Source organism: Haliotis rubra, unplaced genomic scaffold (genome assembly GCF_003918875.1).
Source record: "Haliotis rubra isolate DU_JTF1 unplaced genomic scaffold, ASM391887v1 Scf1110, whole genome shotgun sequence".
NCBI lineage: Eukaryota > Metazoa > Mollusca > Gastropoda > Lepetellida > Haliotidae > Haliotis > Haliotis rubra.
Window position 1 is genome coordinate 107,098 of NW_025765016.1, and position 10,770 is coordinate 117,867.

Here is a 10,770-nt window from a genome sequence, read left to right on the forward strand (position 1 = left end):
TTCTTTGAAATTTAGTGAAATAAGACATTGTCAAAAACAGTGAAAAACAAGAGTGCTGAACACACCAGCACCATGTTTGATTTAAACACCCATACACAGCAGCCTAGTGCGTGTGGAAGACAGGCTTCCCATGCAGCTTTTGGCAACGTTTGAATCAAACATGGTGCTGGTGGTGGAGTTCTCTTCTTAAAATGAGAAGGGTCATCATCCTGGACCTCCTCAACACCTCCTACTACCCTCCTTTACATACACTACCTTGAACATCTTGCCAATGGAGACTCAACACCTCCTACTACCCTCCTTTACACACATTACCTTGAACATCTTGCCAATGGAGACTCAACACCTCATACTACCCTCCTTTACACACATTACCTTGAACGTCTTGCCAATGGAGACTCAACACCTCATACTACCCTCCTTTACACACATTACCTTGAACATCTTGCCAATGGAGACTCAACACCTCCTACTACCCTCCTTTGCACACATTACCTTGAACGTCTTGCCAATGGAGACTCAACACCTCCTACTACCCTCCTTTACACACATTACCTTGAACGTCTTGCCAATGGAGACTCAACACCTCCTACTACCCCCTTTACACACATTACCTTGAACGTCTTGCCAATGGAGACTCAACACCTCCTACTACCCTCCTTTACACACATTACCTTGAACGTCTTACCAGTGGAGACTCAACACCTCCTACTACCCTCCTTTACACACATTACCTTGAACATCTTGCCAATGGAGACTCAACACCTCCTACTACCCTCCTTTACACACATTACCTTGAACATCTTGCCAATGGAGACTCAACACCTCCTACTACCCCCCTTTACACACATTACCTTGAACATCTTGCCAATGGAGACTCAACACCTCCTACTACCCTCCTTTACACACATTACCTTGAACGTCTTGCCAATGGAGACTCAACACCTCCTACTACCCTCCTTTACACACACTACCTTGAACATCTTGCCAATGGAGACTCAACACCTCCTACTACCCTCCTTTACACACATTACCTTGAACATCTTGCCAATGGAGACTCAACACCTCATACTACCCTCCTTTACACACATTACCTTGAACGTCTTGCCAATGGAGACTCAACACTGATTCACCTTGTAGGGTCCACCTTCAGCCACATTCGCATGTCCTTTGGACTTGACAAATGCACCAAGGATAGGAGAGGAAGGATCAGTCAGTATACATGGTGAACGTGTTTTGACTATCTCGTGGAGTGCTTGTTAGAGACAAATTCCAGAAACCCCATGGAAGGACAAACATCGGAACGTAAGCTGTGCCCATCCTCCCGGGCTCTGTGGGTGTTTCGACTTGACGAAACAAGAAATTAAGAGCATTAAGACCATCACAAGAAGAATCGTGTCCGCCCACATACAACTTCCCTGAATCGCTTATATTTGTAATGCCCGTGAAGATCCGATTTAGAATTGATCTTCAGTAACCCATGCTTGTCGTAAGAGGCATTCATTTTGTTCTCGTATGTTTATCAAAAATACATAGAATAATTTCAAATTATTTTGTTTTCATTTTAGGATGCAATCTACTTTTTACGTATAATTTCCAGGGGAAAATGGCCTGAGTCTTGGCGTTCACCAACTGTTAGGGAGATAACACAATTAAACCATCTGATGACAGATAAAGAAGTAATGTACAATGCATCCAATTCCCCGTAGACTATTGTCGCCTGACATATCACCATTCTCTCGACCATTTATTATAAACAAATTAAATGTGTAACACAAATCTAACAATGCTTGTACAAATCGGTTGGTGACCCTGTCACGTGTTCGACGGTCACCATCACAATATTTCACTACGGAGATGTAAATGGCCTAACCAGAACGCTGATGTTTATATCGAGTCCTCATCATCTGTGGAAACCAAATTGTACTGGAAATATGTTTGCTTCTGTATGCTGACGATGTTGCTTATCGCTAATCCGGAAACAGTGGTTGAACTACAGAGGAAAACAGATGATTTACAAATATGGTTTCAGTGTCCATCTCGACAAAACTGATGTTTTAATAATCAGAAATGGAGGCAACTTAAGAAATTTGACAAGCTGTTTTGGAGTTTACTTCCCGAGTGCATATAACTGATTCAAACATGACGTCATTGCTCAGTTACAGTAAAATCATCACCTTACAAATTTCCAAAACATGATCAGCCAGAAAGTGTTTGGTATTAAAGCCACTTGGTCAGAGTAAAATATCAGTATCTGGTGTGGCCACCATGAGCATCGATAACAGCTTGGCAGAGGTGACCCATAGAAGAAAGGAGATGCCGAATGCTGTGTTGAGGAATGTTTTGATACTCTTGCTGAAGTGCTGCGTGCAGTTCTTGTAGTGTCTGAGGTGGCGGTTTCCGCTGGCGCAAGCGTCGATCAAGAGTATCCCATAGATGTTCAAGGGGCGACAAATCCGGTGATCGAGGAGGCCAAGGTAACAACTGAACATTGTTTTGCTGGATGAAGACCTGTCAAAGACGTGAAACGTGAGGTCGAGCATTGTCATGCTCCAAAGATCACGTTGATGTAGGTAACGATGGGACGTTGAACTGGTCTTCTGGCAAAACGTCTGGCTTTCCATAGTCAACTGTGCACTGTCTGGTCGGAGATTCGAGCAGTCCAGGGATTTGGATTGTTGTGGATGATGCGGCCGTGGTGTTTGAACGAAAATGTCTCAACCGGATGTAGCGATCCTTGGCGGCGGTGGTAACTCCAGGTCGACCTGACCTGGGTCTGTCATTAACACTCCCAGTATTTTTGGGTCGGTCCATAGGTTTGAGATGTCTGTCTGGACACGCTGAAGTACCTTGCCACATCATGCTGCGATGCACGTCCTTGTAAACGGGCGATGGCGTTGTGTCGTTGAGCTTCTGTCAGTTTTTTCATTCTTTTGTTGTCTAGAGTGGCTTAAAGCAATGCATGTGGAGTACCACTGATGTGGCATTTTAAAGCCTACAGTCATAAGCTTCAGCTCAGGATGATACACAATTTCCTGATGCTCGTGCATTTCATGTAGGGTGCGATTCACTACAGACGTGAGTGTAAGTTTTTGTTAAACGTTTCTTTTTTCAAACGTTTTGTCGTCGGCAACCATTCCCCCACATGCTGGGATTCAGCATGGATTGGTTTGTGTCAAATATTTTCTTAAACTTCAAATTTGTCCTATGTCAAGTTTCATTTTCTGCAGAATATTTATATATAAACTAAATATGACATAACAGACAATATATATGACATCGTTGGGATTTTGTAAGGTTATAACAAATATCTGGATACGTAAGATATCATTAAAGTTTCTGTAGAAGATATATAAGATTGAAGGAATAAGGTTATTAAAGGAATAAGTGTGACTGTAGTGGATGGAGACTGGAAATATCAAATGATATTATAAGAGCGCTTCAAAGCTTAGTACATAATAAGGTAGACAAATGTTTCCTCTTCTTTATAAACTGATGAGTGAGCAAGTGAGTATTGTTTTACGCCGCCTTAAGCAATATTCCAGCAATATCACGGTGGGGGACACCAGAAATCGGCTTTACACAATGTTCCCATGTGGAGAATCGAGCCCGGGTCTTCAGCGTGACGAGCGAACGCCTTAACCACTTGGCTACCCCACCGCCCCCCATATATAAACAGATGAAGCTAGGGGATACACCTTGTAAGATGTCTACCTGTGATAGGTATTTAGGAATTGTGTTTTCAACTATACTAGCCACATAAAGAAACTGTGCATTGTCAAAATATTATCCCAGTTGATAAGTACGATAACAATGTCAAAGGTAAACTTTAATGGAGGGATCATGAGACCATAACAAGTCGGGAGAATTTCAATTGAAAAGTCAATCACAATGACGTCACGAGTCCACAAGCGGGACAGGGGTCAAACGACCATGTCACAAACTCAATAATGGGTATGTCCACCATCGACATTGAGAAAAGCAGTGCATGGACGACGCATAGAGCCTATCAAACGTGCAAGGAAGGCTTTAGGGATGTCACGCGAGATTCTCCCGAGGTCTGTAAGACGGCGCAGACGTCGATCCATCTCGTCCCAAACATGCTCTATCGGGGAGAGATCCGGTGAATTCGAATTTGCAGGCCAAGGCAGTAAGTCAACGTTGTGGTGTTGCAAGAAATCCATAGCAACCCTTGCCGTATGAGGGCGGGCATTGTCTGTGGTGGAATGTTAACCCAGGGCCATGACGTTGCAGAAAAGGAATTGCCACAGGTCAAAGAATCTGATATCCCTGTAGCCCACACCAGTAAAGTTGCCCTGAGTTATTTGTCGTGTTGTTATTCCACCCCAAATCATCACAGAACCACCACAACAGGCCTGTGCATAACGTTTCCCCACGCGTCTCTAGGCACGTTGACGTCCATCACTTTGGGAAATGTAAAACCTGGACTCATCTGTAAAAACAACATTTCTCCACCAAAACAAGGGTATGCGGACATAATTTCGGCACCACATTCGGCGAGCTTCTCGGTGACGTTGTGTCAGGATAGGCCGTATGGCGGGACGTCGTGGTCTGATCCCGTGATGACGTAAACGTTGTCGAACTGTGTTGGGGTGGATACAGCGAAGTCCTGGGATGGTTCGGGCAGTCATCACTGCAGTCTGAAACCTGTGGCGAAGATGGGTCACCCTTATCGATCTGTCCTGTTTTGGCGTTGTTACACGTAGACGTACAGAACGTGGCCGATCGATGGCGTCATTTGTGTTCTGGTAGCGTCTCACCAGTGCAGAAATGGTGTTCCGGTGGCAGTGGAAATGTGCAGCCACTTGTCGTTGAGACCTTCCCAATGGCCTCATGACGTTGTGCAGACGTGAGCCTTGGCATGCTATGCGTTTCAATAGCCGTTTAATTTTTTGAACGATCGCAGGGGCAGGAGTTGAGCTTTCCAAAGTGACAGTATTGTGCGGCATTCATTTGCTGTTTCTCTTTCCCGGAATGCACGTGCAACAACGTATTGCACGTTGGATACATGTCACTAATATCTGAGTTTAAATCCTTATGTGTCTACACAGGTTTGATAAATTTAGATTTTAAATTTTTGTATGCACAGTTTCTTTATGTGCCTAGTATATATAGATTGTGTTGGTTGAAAACAGCCCAAACATGTCCAGATGCCCCAATGTGTAAAGTAAGCGATATTTTCACTAAGGTGATCATAATTCCCGTACCATAACATAGACTTCAGGCAGACTTAGCGCAAAGGTCGGTCTGTACAACGGCACCCTGTTTCATATTACACATAGACTGCTATATATTTCTTCAAAGGTATTGTTCGTGATGGTTGCCCTTCAGATTAAACCTATGGTTGCTGTCCACAAACATGGCATGCTGAGGTGCCGCTCACAACTACATCCAATGTCTAATAACCCGTCCTGTTAACTATGATAAGAAAACATACGTGTTCTAACCTTATCGAGGATGGGTTGAACTGGACATTATACATGATACTGGGAGGAGATTGGGTATCGACTCTGCGGATCTGTCCGTTATGTAGCGTATGGGTAACTGAAAATGAAATTCATGTTGTATTGATATGCCCCGCATTTGTAAATACTCTTCCACTGTCCATACCTCTGCTAACCCAAGAGGTGGTTTGAAAACAATTTTTTATAACGGTTCCCCGTTGTAGTTCTTCGATCTAAGCCATCTTAAGCCATTTAAGCCATCATTTGGCAAATTGCAGTAGAGATGCCATGCATCTCCGATCTTCACAAATGTAAATAATATACTGAACATACATCTTACATACTACATAATGGCGGCTCGTGTTGCAGCAATTAAATCTGGAGTGCAGAATTACAGACGTCATTACAGCCCTGCTGTGGAGCTTGCTATCAACGAATCGGGGCCAGTGAAAGCTACTTCATAAATATTGAATATACAGGTATACGGTTACCTGTGGAAATTCCAAATTACAATTAGCGACCACTAGCAAATAATAGGCCTGCTCTGAAGGCGCTGATTTTATCTTACTGGGAACTTGTAATAGCGTTGACTGAGCCTTAAACAAACACGCCCCTGGATGGTCGTACTCCTAGATTTGACCGACCAGTCATACGGCACCTTACCGACTTGATACTCAGGAATATTGGAGTGAGACAAATGTACTGAAACTGAAAGATGTTGCTCACTGCGATAGCGCGTGTGTCGTCCCCGTGACGAGGGCTTGAGATACACCCAAGGACGACTACGGTGGTGAAATCATGGGGTTCGCCGGCATGGGAAAGACGGCCATTGTTGGTCTCAACAGTTCGTTCCTTGTGAGTATAGATTGTTATTCATACTGTTCTGGTTATATAGTTCCTTTCAAAAGCTTAGACTCGCTCAAAATACTCATTATATGTTATGTATATATATGGTTACATCGAAGATTGATTTCTCCACTAACTTGGGGGAACCAACTGCAAACCTTATGCAGATAAATTGCACGAGGATCATGCATCAAATTGCTGAAAAGCATGTGCAAATATCGTGCATATGAGCGGCTGCCGTTGGTTTAAAGTTTTGTTAAGAATTCGCCAATTTTCACTGATTTTTATCATTATTGAACATATATGACAATAATCTTTTCAACGTTACGAATTTTTTTTACAATACATCAGTTCATGTGTAAACAGTACCTTTAAACAGTATGGACTATTTTGTGAACTTTAGTTTAGAATAGTTGCCTGAAGTAAGTGGCTATAGCTACACTAGTGAGTCTAAACTTTTGAAGCGAAGTATATTTCTATAAGTAAATTTTGATACGGTACGTGGCCCACTCACAACTGATTTTTAGCCGAGCCACAACAAACGCACATCCGACGCTCTACCGACACTCTACCGAAACTCTACCGACGCTCTACCGACCGACGCTCTACTGACCGACGCTCTACCGACGCTCTACTGACCGAGGCTCTACCGACGCTTTACCGACGCTCTACCGAAACTCAACCGACGCTCTACCGACCGACGCTCTACCGACGCTCTACCGTAACTCTACCGACGCTCTACCGAAACTCTACCGACGCTCTACCGAAAATCTACCGACGCTCTACCGACCGACGCTCTACCGAAACTCTACCGACGCTCTACCGACCAACGCTCTACCGACGCTCTACCGAAACTCTACCGACGCTCTACCGACGCTCTACCGAAACTCTACCGACGCTCTACCGACACTCTTCCGACGCTCTACCGACGCTCTACAGAAACTCTACCGACGCTCTACCGAAACTCTACCGACCAACGCTCTACCGACGCTCTACCGAAACTCTACCGACGCTCTACCGAAACTCTACCGACCAACGCTCTACCGACGCTCTACCGACCGACGCTCTCCCGACGCTCTACCGACGCGGCAATCGACGTACATAACGTATACAAAAACGCATCAACCCCAAGGTCCCCGAGCTGAAAGTGAGGGTTCATTTTGTGGCATTTGAGTATCCCTATTCAAAGGCAATTTGCATGAAATACTTTATGTCAATATACCAGTCATAAAACATCCTTGGTACGTGCAAGCAATGGTTGATACTTGTCACGTGACCGGATATAACCCCTTTCAACCGCCTCTCACGAGAAGCCAAAGTATGCTGGAGATATATTCCAAAGGATCGTATGTTTTTTGTGTATTATTCCCAATATAGAATATAAGAAATTTTGACAATCTGGAGACACAGCCGGCTAGTAACCCCAATTACCTCTTTACAAACAAACAAAAGAAAACACGTCCACTCTAAAGATGCATTCCTAACAGTTCACCGCAACGCCGTTACTATAGTTGTTGACGGTTACTATGGCAACCAAGTGATAAACATAACTGATAAACAGTATACAGTTACATTTCCCTTTCACTTCAATTAATGATTAGTTGAACAGTTTCATATGCTATACTGGCATGTATTCTCTGTAATTCCACGATATTTCAGCTGTTTGACAACTGCCCGTAATTACCCGAGTATAGACCAGACAATCCAGTGATAGTGCGAGCAGCCACCGACGTTGTGGGGAGGCACTGTACCATGTCACTGAACATGTTAATCCGAACCCATTAGCCACTTAACGTGTCCATCCAATCCCGTTAGTCACTAAACATGTCCATCCAATCCCGTTAGTCACTACACATGTTAATCCAGTCCCGTTAATCACTAAGTAAGTAAGTAAGTAAGTAAATATGTCCATCCGATCCCGATACTCACTAAACATATCCATCCAATCCCATTTGTCACTAAGCTTATCCATCCAATCCCGTAGTCACTAAACATGTCCATCCGATCACGTTAGCCACTAAACATGTCCCTGTCGTTCCGTTAGTCACTAAATATGTCCATCCGATCCCGATACTCACTAAACATATCCATCCAATCCCATTTGTCACTAAGCTAACCATCCAATCCCGTAGTCACTAAATATGTCCATCCGATCCCGTTAGCCACTAAACATGTCCATCCGATCCCGTAGGCCACTAAACATGTCCATCCGATCCGTTAGTCACCAAGCTTGTACATCCGATCCGGTTAGTCACTAAACATATCCATCCAATCCCAGTTGTCACTAAGCATGTCCATCCAATCCCGTAGTCACTAAACATGTCCATCCGGTGCGTCAGTCACTAAACATGTCCATCCAATCCCGTAGTCACTAAGCATGTCCATCCAATCCCGTAGTCACTAAACATGTCCATTAAATCCCATAGTCACTAAACATGTCCATCCGGTGCGTCAGTCTCTAAACATGTCCATCCAATCCCGTAGTCACTAAACATGTCCATCCGGTGCGTCAGTCACTAAACATGTCCATCCAATCCCGTAGTCACTAAGCATGTCCATCCAATCCCGTAGTCACTAAACATGTCCATTAAATCCCATAGTCACTAAACATGTCCATCCGGTGCGTCAGTCTCTAAACATGTCCATCCAATCCCGTAGTCACTAAGCATGTCCATTCAATCCCGTAGTCACTGAACATGTCCATCCAATCCCGTAGTCACTAAACATGTCCATCCAATCCCGTAGTCACTAAACATGTCCATCCGGTGCGTCAGTCTCTAAACATGTCCATCCAATCCCGTAGTCACTAAGCATGTCCATCCAATCCCGTAGTCACTAAACATGTCCATCCGGTGCGTCAGTCACTAAACATGTCCATCCAATCCCGTAGTCACTAAGCATGTCCATCCGGTGCGTCAGTCACTAAGCATGTCCATCAAATTCCGTAGTCACTAAACATGTCCATCCAATCCCGTAGTCACTAAACATGTCCATCCAATCCCGTAGTCACTAAACATGTCCATCCGGTGCGTCAGTCACTAAACATGTCCATCCGATCCGTTAGTGACTAAACATGTCCATCCGATCTTTTTAGTCACTAGACCGCCTCCGTGGTGTTGTGGTGTAGTGGTTAGAGCGTCCACCCGGAGAGCGATAGGTCGCGGGTTCCATCCCCGACAGCGTCATACCAAAAGACGTTAAAATATGGTACTTGTTGGTCCCTGTCTGGCGCTCGGCATTAATGGGTACAACAAGGAATGGTCGGCTCGGAGTCTTTATAATGTGTCTGAGTGGGGTATTCATGCTTCACTGCGGCATGGTATCTCAATGGGCTAGCACTATAAAACCAGCTTCAGTCTGGACTAGTACAAGCAGCCGCACATACACATACACACGCATGCACATCGTCATATGAGCGAAATATTCTCAAGCACGACATTAAACCCAATTTCACCTCACCTTTTAGTCACTAAACATGTCCATCCGATCCCGTTAGTCACTAAAAGTACCTATCCGATCCCGATAGTCTCTGAACATGCCTGTCCGAACCTGTTAGTCCTGTTTGACATGTGAGTTCCTAAGTTTATTTTATTGTAGGTTGTTATACAGGTTATATCTCAGTGTCTATTCTACAGCTGCTGTCTATCGGACTACTGGTGTTTGGACTGTAGGTTGTTATACAGGTTATATCTCAGAGTCTATCATACAGCTGCTGTCTATTGGACTACTTGTGTTCGGACTCTAGATTGTTATACAGGTTATATCTCAGCGTCTATCCTGTAGCTGCTGTCTATCGGTCTACTGGTGTTTGGACTGTAGGTTGTTATAAAGGTTATATCTAAGTGTCTATCCTCCAGCTGCTGTCTATCGGTCTACTGGTGTTTGGACTGTAGTTTGTTATACAGGTTATATCTCAGTGTCTATCCTACAGCTGCTGTCTATCGGACTACTGGTGTTTGGACTGTAGGTTGTTATATAGGTTATATATCAGTGTCTATCCTACAGCTGCTGTCTATCGGACTACTGGTGTTTGGACTGTAGGTTGTTATAAAGGTTATATCTCAGTGTCTATCTTGCAGCTGCTGTCTATCGGACTACTGGTGTTTGGACTGTAGTTTGTTATACAGGTTATATCTCAGTGTCTATCCTACAGCTGCTGTCTATCGGACTACTGATGTTTGGACTGTAGGTTGTTATAAAGGTTATATCTCAGTGTCTATCCTGCAGCTGCTGTCTATCGGACTACTGGTGTTTGGACTGTAGGTTGTTATACAGGTTATATCTCAGTGTCTATCCTGCAGCTGCTGTCTATCGGACTACTGGTGTTTGGACTGTAGGTTGTTATACAGGTTATATCTCAGTGTCTATCCTACAGCTGCTGTCTATCGGACTACTGATGTTTGGACTGTAGGTTCTTATAAAGGTTATATCTCAGTGTCTATCCTGCAGCTGCTGTCTA